At 35.6% G+C, this 12,228-nt stretch overlaps 1 protein-coding gene across 2 annotated transcripts in view; it reads right to left on the minus strand.

Moving 5' to 3' along the window:
* Positions 1-12,228, minus strand: part of FMN2 (formin 2) — a 398,539-nt gene that overhangs the window by 85,969 nt on the left and 300,342 nt on the right. The gene's annotated exons all lie outside the window — the stretch shown is intronic.

Consider the following 12,228-nt stretch of genomic DNA (forward strand, 5'->3'; position numbering starts at 1 on the left):
CATTTTTTTTCTTTTTTGGATAAGTAAGCATTCTAGGAATTATGTATTACTTTACCTCCACCCATTTCCCCACACCTCCATACATATTAATATATGTTTGACATGAAAGTTTTGAAGATACTCTTATTTCATGCATTGCTCTTTGATATTTTTAGTCTATCTATTAGATTTTAAACCATTTGTTGGGACCTGCTAAATTGATTTCATGACTCACTAATGGTTTGTGACCCACAGTTTGAAAATCACTGAGCAACAGGACAAAAAAAAAAAAATTAAAATGTAAAAAATAAACCCTGGGACTAGTGAAAGAAGAAGTTGTCTTTTTATTATCATTCCTCTTTGGGTCACATGTGGGGCCATTTGGAGAACTTAGGAGACATAGTGGAGCAGGGCAAATTGATTATAAAAAACGGGAACTGTGCATGAAATAAAACCCATGGTCACTTGGAAACTGTTAGTATCTCTATCACTACTTACAACACAATAGAACAGCTTAGGCTAGTTTATGTTTTACAACCTCAAGACAGTGTTCTTTCAAAGGTTTGCATGGTATCTGCAAAGTCATAACCCAGTGTCATGTTGCCACTCTTTCCCAGGATTTTCAGGATTTAACAGGGATCATTTCAGGTGGCAGCAGATTTTTTTTTCTTCTTTCCTTTCCCTTTTTGTACACCAGATTGTTTGTATAAACTTATGGGTCAATTGATAACTATATTAAAAAACAGAACGAATATTCTATGATTTTACTTTGAAAAGGCTCCAGCGTGAACATAATGTTTTATAAAAATGTGCTCTGAGATGCCCTGCATAAAAGACGATTTGCTTCCAGAAACAATTCTAGGAATACATAAAGTTTGTTTAGGCGAAATAACAAAAGCACTACAATGCATACTATTTTCAGGAAGGGTATTTTTCCAATTGCCCTCACATATCCTTGCTTTTTCCTTGCAAAGTACAGAGATTAAGGCAGACTAGAAGAAGGAATTTCTAGACTATTTTAGAAGATTAAAGTAAATGATTTATGACACTTAAAAACACACTGCAGTAGAACAAGATGCCAGAGATCTGTATTCGATTCCTGATTTTGCCATTTAAATTATCTCTGTGACTTTAGGCAGATGCATCTGTTAACACGTACAAAATACTTAGCATGGTGCCTCCAATAATCAGTAGAAACTTAATAGATAAATAACCTTTGAAAATTCTGGACCTGAAGATCTCAACATTCTTAAAGTGATACAATATATAATGTTTAACTGAGTCAGTCGACTAATAATTTATTATATTCCAATGTTATATTCAATAAAGAAAACACATACAGCTTTTCAAAAAGCATAAGCTTCTAAATTGTGTTTAGTGGAATAAAGTAAGTTTCATTTGTTCATAATAACCTCTCTTGATGTTCACCAAAACAGCTCTTGCTTAGTTGCGTGAGCAAGTTGGGCTGAAACAAAAACTTTAATCCAATTTGACAGAAGACTATTCTTATTGAGGAAACAAAACATAAAGCCAGATTTTCTTATCAAACCTAATAGCCGCATCACAATCAGAAAGACAAATTGCAATAAGAAACAATCTCTTCAAATGCTCTATTATCCATTCTTTTACATACTTTTGAAGCTAAAGGGATTTGTGTATTCAAACTGTAATCAGCTTCGATAAACAGTCAAATGAGAGATCAGAGCAAGAACATTAGAGTACACATTTCAATTCCTGATGTAGAGTCAGTAATTCAAGGAACTGAACAGATTTCCTTTGTGTACCAATCTTAGGAAAAACTTTCTGAAAATTTGGGGTGCAATTCCATTTTATGGAAAAACAGAGATACCGTTTTTCCAACATGCTGCTTGCATATATGCATCATCAATATTTTATTGTCACTATATATATATATATTTTTGAGACAGGGTCACACTTTGTCACCCAGGCTGGAGTGCAGTGGCACAACCGTGGCTCACTGCAAGCTGCAATTCCTCCTGTAATCCTCCTGCTTCAGCCTTCCAAGTAGCTGGGATTACAGTGTGTGCCAACACGCCTGGCTAAATTTTTCAATCTATTTTTTGTAGAGATAGAGGTCTTGCTATGTTGCCCAGGGTGGTCTCAAACTCCGAGGCTCAAGCAATCCTTCCGTCTTGGCCTCTCAAAGTGTTGAGATTACAGGCATGAGCCACCATGCTTAGCCAACAATTCTTTTAAACATACTTATGGTGTTAACTTAGTGACAACTGCAGGACATGGTTGCTTTACATGGTGAGGGCGAACCTTCCAAACCAAAATAAAATGTAATTTAATCAGTGAAAATTAAAATATCATTTAGAATAAAATAAATCTGCCATTCATTCATGAAGCAAGCAAGCTAATTACATGCAGTGACCCCCATCAGACCAGCTGTGCTTTTCAGTCTGAGAAACAACTCTGATAGGCTGTGTACCACCACTGTTACATGCACAGACTTTCAAACATGACTTTGCTGAAGGTAACACAGAAAATGAGGTGATTTTCTATTTGCAACAACTTATTGTTATTTGATTTCCTAGTGTATTGTTTTCTAAAAGTACAAAAATTGTTTTCAGGTACCTTCTAATGGCATAAATGGTTTTGCAGAGTTTTGAAAGCCAGCGTAACTTTTAGCAGCAGTTTCTTATGTACTGATAATCAACTATTAATAAACTTCATTCAAATAAAGTATGCCAAGTGAATTGCATAAAAGAGATAAAAAAGATTTCAATTTTCTACTACAAGATTAATTTCCTAACTCTTTAGAGTAGACACTTCATTTCTTTTTGACACGATTCAAATCATCAGGATGGCAAATTTCTGGTCATTCATCATCAAGATAATTACAGGGTAGCTAAAGCAGCATTCAAAATAGACAAATAGGCACAAGGCTTCGTTGGTGATCTTCATATTGTCATCACATCACTGGGTTTCTGTGCTACTCTCGCCCAGCAATGCCTCACCACCTTTTTTTTTTTTTTTTTTTTTTTTTTTGACACAGAGTTTTGTTCTTGTTGCCTGGGATGGAGTGCAATGGCGCGATCTTGGCTCACTGCAACCACCACCTCCCCATTTCAAGCGATTCTCCTGTCTCAGCCTCACAAGTATGTGGGATTACAGGCACATGCCACCACACCAGGCTAATTTTTCTAGTTTTAGTAGAGACGGGGTTTCATCACATTGGTCAGGCTGGTCTCAAACTCCTGACCTCAGGTGATCCGCCCACCTCAGCCTCCCAAAGACCACTTTTGACAGAAGCGTTTTTATGGCCTAATAGACATCATTACCCAAGGGCATCCCAGATCTCTGAGAGCAATCACCTCTCCTCTACCTTGTACCATAAAAGCTACACTTTTTTGTAAATGCTTAGACTTTGCAAGGTCTTTCTCCCACTCTGCCTCTCATCTTCAGATCCCACAAGGTCCAGTGTTGGGAGCTAGAACATGAGCTTTAGTCAGATAAACCTGGGTTTGAATTGTAATGCAGCCATTGAATTGCAGTAGATTTTAATAAATTTGAATAATCGCTTCTTTGATGTAATAACTTTTATTCATCATTAAAGCAGGGTAATAATTTCTTTTTCATTGAGTTGTTTCATGATTTAATAAGATAATGTATAAATCACCCGGTATCTAGTCATCCTCTTCCTGTCTTTCCTTTATGCCCACATCAGTATTACTATAAAGTAGGATGGAGATGCGTTGCTTGCAATATGTGAAAAGTCTTCCATTGTAGGAATCTCACATATTTCCTTGTTAATTTTTCTATACAGAATCCAGATGTTGAATTAAAAATATACTTTGCTAAAATAAGGTTGCCTCTTTACAGCAACAGAGAAATTATGGCCAAGACCTTTATAAAACCATGGGATTGCTTTAAAATATATTTAATAGATTTTACTTCTACTTAATTTGTGTGTGAAGTTGTTTTAATTGGCATAGAATGGAGAAGTCCAATGCCTACAGTAGAAGCACAGAGATTAATAGCTCCTTACTCCCCTCCCTACTTTTTAAAGACATAGCAGTAAATAAAATTGCTACAAGGGATAAGATAATACTTTAGGTGAATTTAGTGAGAACCTGATGAAATCTAAAAGATAGAATGATTTTTTTAAAAAATTTAATCCTCTTCTGAAGCTCACCTCTTTATTCCAAACATACTATGCGTAATTATTCATAGCTTGATGTTTGAGATTCACTGCCAAGAAAAATGTTCTGAGATAGAGTATACTGAAAACAGAATTAATAGTGGAGTAGAGTGATAGTAAAATAAAGCAATCAATCCTCCACTGACACTGGAGGAAAGGAACAGGATGATGTAGTTTAAGAAAAAAGGCAACAATGAAAAGTGGTTTATAATGACAATATTCAGAGAACACCAGTAACTCTTATTTGAATAGACCTAAAATTGCAGCTCCTTAGGGAAGTTGATCACTTGCTGCACCTATTATTTTAGTGATGATGTTTTCCCTTTTGCCCACCCCCCAAATCTCAAATGATAGAGATCTGCAATTTGAGGCAGAGAAAGCCTGTAGTTGGAACCATACAACAAAAGAAACACCAAATGTTTTAGGAGGCAGCCTTTATTTATTTGGTTACTTTTCTTTCCATCTATTTATTTTAGAGTTAAGGGCATAAGATTACCTTTTAGATCTGATCCTACCAAAGAGACCATTGGCTTAGACAGTCCTGTGCCACTGAACATGCAACTGATTAAAAATAGTGATTTAATGGTTCTGTTACAGAACTTTTTTATTTGGTGATGTCTTCTCCAACGGCACTAATGTATCTGACTCCAAATCTCTACCTCCACAAATGCTTTCTGGTGGTTGCTGTCCTACTAAGTTACTATTTTGACCCAGTGATTAGTGTCTGTAGTTGCTGTCTGGCTCCAGACTCTTTTGCAATGTGAAATATTTCTGCTGAACTTGTTCCAAATGGCTATGAGTAAGCAAAGACACGAAATGGACGCCCTTTCTGATCTTGAGCTTTCATGAGGGAATACCACATATTCCCAGGTAATTGGAGACAGAGTTGCATTTGAGTAATATCAGATGGAAGGCAACTCAGAACCCTTTCATGTGCTTGTCTAGGCTCTAAATCTTTTTGCTATTTTTCCTTTTTATTTAAAGTGTTAACTAGTTTTTGTTTATAATTAGCTATGAATGTGCGTTCCAGTTGCTTTTAAGTGCAGCCAGTATGGGATATTTTTTAGACACATGCAGTGCCTTTCCTCTGAGTCATTTAAAGTTGTCATTTAACTGAAGATACATTGCTTTAGTTTTGAGATTTTTGACACACTTTTCCTTTTGACGATGAACTAAAAGGTAAATTTAAGTAGTTCATACATGTCACAGTGTATGACTTTCAGAATATCTTCCCTTAGACAGCAAGAGAAATAGCTAAGTCCCAATGCATCTTCCTCCTCTATGCTGCGCATGTTCCTAGGACAATAAAACAACGCTGTGGAACACTCCTAGGAGGAAGAAAGAGAGCATCTGAGGCATAAAACGACAACTTGACCTTTGCAATAATTCACAGCTACCTTTTATTTAATACTGAGGGTTATTTCAACTTTGTACATAAAATATATATCATCGTGCCTCTAGAAATACAGGTGTATATAAACATATGGGGGCTAGTTATTAAAAACTCAAGGACATATACGTAATAGAAAATGACACATACTTTAAACATTTTATATATGTGGCTTCTGGCTAAACCTAAAATATAGGAAAGCAGTGTGCTATTATCACCCAGCCTGATGTACGTATTGAAGTGGTCCTCAGTGAAATTTCTCTCCAAATCTTCGTTTTAAAGCCAAAGTAGAAAAGACATGGGAAAACCTAATATGCATCCATGAGCTAGACAGTACAGTAGACAGTATAGTCTAAAGGAGCTGGAACAATTTTCCTACTAGAAAATTGCTGACTTGAACTAAATTTTTATATCAAATCATACCCAAATCTATATATTACTCTACCTACAGGATAAGGAAATCTCTTCTAGACTTTCACTAATGTAGCATAGAAATAAAGACATGCCTTGGGCCAATTCCTTTCCTTTTTCTTTGCTAAGAGACAACTACCCTATTGAAGAATATAAATGAAGCACACACTTACTAATACCAGGCTGAACTTAAATAAAAATCCTTCAGATAAAATGAAAACCTCATTAAGCCTTTAACTAAAAATATGCAAATACACGCATTAGGGCTGAGCTTTCCATATTGAAAGCAATATCAATTAATTCCAATTTAGGGATTCAAACTATCAAAACACAAAACTGCTGGAAATAAAAATCAGAAAGCCAAAAAAACTTCTGGTGTGTTTCTTTTCTTCCTGATCTTACTTGCCAAAACAATGCTTAAAGCCTAGGGCATTCCAATCCTAGAGACAAAAGCCACATAATTTAACATTACAATATTTCGGCCAACATTTGAATGTCTAGCTTTGTTAGGGACTCATATGCAGGTAATATTACATAGTTTTTTCCTTTAAGAAAATGGTAGATCGAGAGAGAGGGACAAATAATCATACATGTAGATGTTATAGAGATGTTTAAATGGGAATGTTAATATGGAATGATGTTGATATTACTATTCTAATACTTTACATATAATAACCCAAGATAATAAACCCTATAAGAAAGGGTTTATAATTACTCCCACTTAAAATCAGGAAATTAGTGATTAAAAAACTTGATTAAGATTCCAGAAACATTAAAAAAAGGAGACAGGATTCAAACTCATGGAGTCTGACTCCAAAGTCTTAACACTGGCAAATTAGTTATGAGTACAGTTAAGTGAAACATCCATTTGCCTATCGAGAGAGAAGTCAATAAGGAAAAGACAAAGGCAATGCATGTGAGTTGGGACTAAAATGATTAACAAGTTAGTCAAGTAGAAAAGGGATCAGAGACCAGAGAGGGTAAACAATGAACAGTGGGAAAAAAGACACAGAAGCAAAGTTGCACCATAGTTCGAGACGTCAAGAAGAAAGACAAAGGAGACAAAACTGGAAATACAAAGGAAAAGAGCTGGCAAAAATGCCATGCAGAGGCAGATCCAGCCTCTCATGGTGTGATCATACAACAGGCAAAGCAAAGGAGATTGAATTGTGTTCATTGTATTTGATTTTATTTTTGCCTAGAATATATTTCTTTCTTTTAAAAATTATTATTTTAGATTCGGGGGGGTATATATATATGCAGGTTTGTTACATGGATATATCACATAATGCTGAGGTTTGGGCTTCTACTGAATCCATCACCCAAATAATAAACATAGTATTCAATAGGTAGTTTTTTGACCCTTCCCTCCTCTTCCTCTTCCCGCCTTTGGAGATTCCAGGTATATTGTTTCCATCTTTATGTCCATGTGCACCCATGATTTAGCTCCCACTTAAAAGTGAGAATTTGTAGCATTTAATTTTTAGTTTCCATGTTAATACACTGAGGATAATAGCCTTCAGCTGCATCCATGTTGCTGTAAAGGACACAATTTTATTCTTTTTTATGACTGAGTAGTATTCCATATATATATATGGTAGTATATATAATATAGTAGTATTCCATATATAAAGAAAAAATATGTATTTCTGTCATCTGTTGTGATGCTGTTGATGGACACAGGTTGACTCCATGACTTTGTCACTGAGAATAGTGCTGTCAAACATATGAATGCAGGTGTCTTTTCTACACAGTGATTTCTTCTCTTTTGGGTAGACACCAAGTAATGGGGTTGATTTCTGGGTCAAAAGGTAGTTCTCCTTTCAGTTATTTGAGGAATCCCCATACTGCTTTTTTGTAGAGGTTGTACTAATTTACGTATCAACAGTATATAACTATTCCCTTTTCCACACATCCATGACTACCTCTGCTGCTGTTGGCTTGCTAATAGCTGCCGTTCTAACTGTTGAAAGATGGTATTCCACTGAGATTTTAATTTGCATTTCACTGATGACTAATAATGTTCAGCAGTTTTTCATGTATTTGTTGACCACTTATATGTCTTCTTTGAGAAATGTCTGTTTATATCCTTTGCCAACTTTTTAATGGGATTAGCTTCTTCTTGTTGAGTTGTTTGAGTTCCTTGTGGATTCTTGACACTAATTCTTTTTCAGGAGCATAATTTGCAAGTATTTTCTCCCACTCTGTAGGTTGTCTGTTTACTCTGTCGATTATCTCTTCTGCTGTGCAGAAGTGTTTTCATTTAATTAAGTCCCATTTATCTATTTTTCATTCTGTTCAATTTGCTTTTGAGGTCTTTGTCATAAATTCTTTGCCTAGGCCAATGTCCAGAAGAATTGTTCCCAGGTTTTCTTCGAGCATTTTTACAGTTTCAGGTCTTACATTTAAGTCTTTAGTCAATCTTGAGTAAATTTTTTTATACGGTGAGAGATTGGGGTCCAGTTTCATTGTTTTACATATGATTATCCAATTGTCCTAGTACCATTTATTGCATACAGTGTGTCCTTTACCCATTGTTTATTTCTGTCAGCTTTAAGATTGGTTGCTTTACACATGTGGCTTTACTTCTTGGTGCTCTCTTCTGTTCTATTGATCTATTGTGTCTAATTTTGTACCAGTACCATGCAGTTTGGGTTACTATAGTCTTATAGTACAATTTGAAGCCACAAAATGTGATGCCTGCTTTTTTTTTGTCTTTTTATTTAAGATTACTTTGGTTATTCAGGCTCAGTTTTGGTTCCATATGAATTTTAGGATTGTTTTTTCTAATTCTGTGAAAAATTATGTTGGTAATTTGATAGGAATTGCACTTCCGCAATTTTGAAGATTGCTTTGAACAGTATGGTTTTTTTTTTTTTTTTTTTTTTTTTTGAGATGGAGTCTCACTGTGTCACCCAGGCTGGAGTGCAGTGGCACGATCTTGATTCACTGCAACTTCCGCCTCGTGGGTTCAGGCAATTCTCCTGCCTCAGGCTCCCGAGTTGCTAAGATTACAGGCAGCTGCCACCACACCTGGTTAATTTTCGTATTTTTAGTAGAGATGGGGTTTCACCAGGTTGGTCAGGCTGGTCTCAAACTCCTGACCTCAGGTGATCTGCCCACCTCAGCCTCCCAAAGTGCTGGGATTACAAGCCCGGACAGTATTTTAATGATGTTGATTCTTCTGATCCATGAGCTCAGAATGTTTTTTCATTTATTTGTGCCATCTACACAATTTCTTTCATCCGTGTTTTATAGTTCTCCTTGCAGAAATCTTTCACTTCCTGATTTAAATATTCCTAGGTATTTTACTTTTGTGTATGGCCATTGTAAGTGGGGCTAAGTTATTGATTTGGTCTTAGTTTGAATGTTAGTGGTGTACAGAAATGATACTCATTTTTATACATTTATTTTGTATCATGAAATTTTGCTGAAGTCATTTATTAGGTCTAGGTATCTTTTGGAGGGATCTTTAGGGTTTTCTAGGTTTATAAGATCATGTCATCAGTGAGCAGAGATAATTTGACTTCTTCTTTTCCAATTTGAATGCCTTTCATTTCTTTTTCTTGCTTGACTGCTTTGGCTATGACTTCCAGCACTGTGTTGATTAGGAGTGGTGAGAGTAGGCATCCTTGTCTTGCCCCAGTTCTCAGGGAAAATGCTTTTATCTTTTCCCCATTCTGTATAACGTTGGCTGGGAGTCTGTTATATATGGCTCCTATTTTGAGATATGTTCCTTCAATGTCTACTTTGTTGAGGGTTTTTATCATGAAGCAATGTTGGATTTTACTGAATGCCTTTTCTGCATCTATTAAGATGATTGGCCAGGTGCAGCGGCTCATGCCTGTAATCCCAACACTTTGGGAGACCCAGGTAGGCAGATCACCTGAGGTCAGGTGTTCGAGACCAGCCTGGAAAACATGGAGAAATCCCGTATCTACTAAAAATACAAAAATTAGCTGGGCATGGTGGCACGTTCCTGTAATCCCAGCTACTCAGAAGGCTGAGGCAGGAGAATCTCTTGAACCTGTGAGGTGGAGGCTGCAGTGAGCTGAGACCTAACCACTGCACTCCAGCCTGGGCAACAGAGTGAGACATGTCAAAAAAAGAAAAAGAAAAAAGATGATCATATGGTTTTTAAAATCTCTCTGTGTGGTAAATTATTTATTGAAACACATATGTTAAACCATCCTTGCATTCCTAAAATAGAACCCACTTGATGGTGATGTATAATATTATCTTTTTGATGTGCTGTTGGATTTGGTTTGCTAGTATTTTCTTGAGAATTTCTGCATCTATGTACATCAGAGATATTCCTCTGTGCGCGCGTGTGTGTGTGTGTGTGTATGTGTGTGTGTTTTCTGTTGTTGTTGTTGTGTTCTTGCCTGATTCTGGTATCAGGGTCATACTGTTTTCATGAATGAGTTACAAAGGAATACCTCCTCCTTCATTTTTTTGAATAGTTTCAGTATGCTTGGTCCCAGCTCTTTGTATGTCTGGTAAAATCTGGCTGTTAATCTGTCTGGTTCTGGGCTTATTTTTGTTTAGAGATTTTTGTTTTTTAAATTACTGACTCAATTTCATTACTTGTTATTGGTCTGTTTTGGATTTTCTACTTCTTCATGGTTCAATCTTGGGAGGTTGTATGCTTCCAGGAGTTCATCCATTTCCTCTAAGTTTTCTAGTTTGGGAGCATAGAGATGCTCATAATAGCCTCTGATGACTTTTGTATTCCTTTGGTATCAGTTTGTGTTGTCAACTTTATCATTTCTGATTGTGCTTATTTTAATCTTTTTTCCTTGGTTAATCTAGCTAGTGGTCTATCTATTTTGTTTGTCATTTCAAAGAACTAACTTTTTGTTTTGTTGATCCTTCATCATTTTTTTTTGGTCTCAATCTCATTTAGTTTTGCTCTGATTGTAGACATTTCGTTTTTTCTTTCTTCCTTTTTTTTTTTTTAACTAGCTTTGAATTTGGTTTGTTCTTGCTTTTCTAGCTCCTTGAGGTGCAATGTTACATTGTTAACTTGAGATCATTCTGTCTTTTTTTATGTAGGCATTTAATGCTATAAATGTTCCTCTTAGCACTGTTTTGCTGCATCCCAGAGGTTTTGGTATTGACCAAGGAAAAAAAGTGCAAATATTTTTCCACTAGTTTAAATTTAACACAATTCATCAGTTCAACATGATTTAATTATCCAAAATATATATGCACCCAGTAGCAGTTGTATCTAGTTTCATTCATTTCAAAAAACCTTTTGATTTCTACCTTAATTTTGTTGTTTACCCAAAGGTTTTGTAGGAGCAAGTTGTTTACTTTCCACATACTTGTGTAGTTTTGAGAGTTCCTCCTGGTATTGATTTTCAATTTTATTTTATTTTTTTCTGAGAAGATACTTGATATTATTTCATTAAAAAAATCATTAAAACTTGCTTTATGGCTAAGCACATGGTCAATTTTGGAGAATGTTTCATGTACAGATGATAAAAAATATATGTTCTGTTGATATGAAGTAGAATATTCTATAAATAAATGTCTTTCCATTTGGTCTAGAGTCCAGTTTAAGCCCAAAGTTCCTTTGTTGATTTTCTGCCTTTATAATCTGACTAATGTTGCCGATGGGGTACTGAAGTGTCCCTGAATCACTCTATTGCTGTCTATCTCTTGTCTTAGGTCTAGTAGTATGTTTTTTTAAATGAATCTGGGTGCTCTGCTACTGGGTGCATATATATTTTGGATAATGAAATCCTGTTGAACTGATGAATTGTGTTAAATTTAAACTAGTGGAAAAATATTTCCACTTTTTTTCCTTGGTTAATCTAGCTAGTGGTCTATCTATTTTGTTTATCAGTTCAAAGAACCAACTTTTTGTTTTGTTGATCCTTTATCAACTTAGTTGAAGTGGAACTTCAATTAAGTTCCACTTCTGGACTTAACTGAAACGAACCAAACTTACACTCCTGCTGTAATTAACTAGAAAAATGGATATAATATATGAAACTGTTTTCATACACTGAAAAATAAGCAGCATAGGAATCTGATCTCCATGGTGCCCTTCATTCTTTGTAGATTTCTGTCTGAAGGCAATTTTTAAATCATAGATGCTAGAAAGGAGAACCCAAATAAGCCAATCAGTTTTGCTGAGTTGAGGAAATACAGATAGAAGTCTAGGTAGGCTGACATGACTAAAAGATGAGGAACAGAGTTCCAGAGAAGAAATACTTTTCAGAAAAGAAGGGCCAAAAATCTGCATTAAGCTTTCTAAATTTTAGCTGGGTATTAA

This window comes from Macaca fascicularis, chromosome 1 (assembly GCF_037993035.2).
Source record: "Macaca fascicularis isolate 582-1 chromosome 1, T2T-MFA8v1.1".
Lineage (NCBI taxonomy): Eukaryota > Metazoa > Chordata > Mammalia > Primates > Cercopithecidae > Macaca > Macaca fascicularis.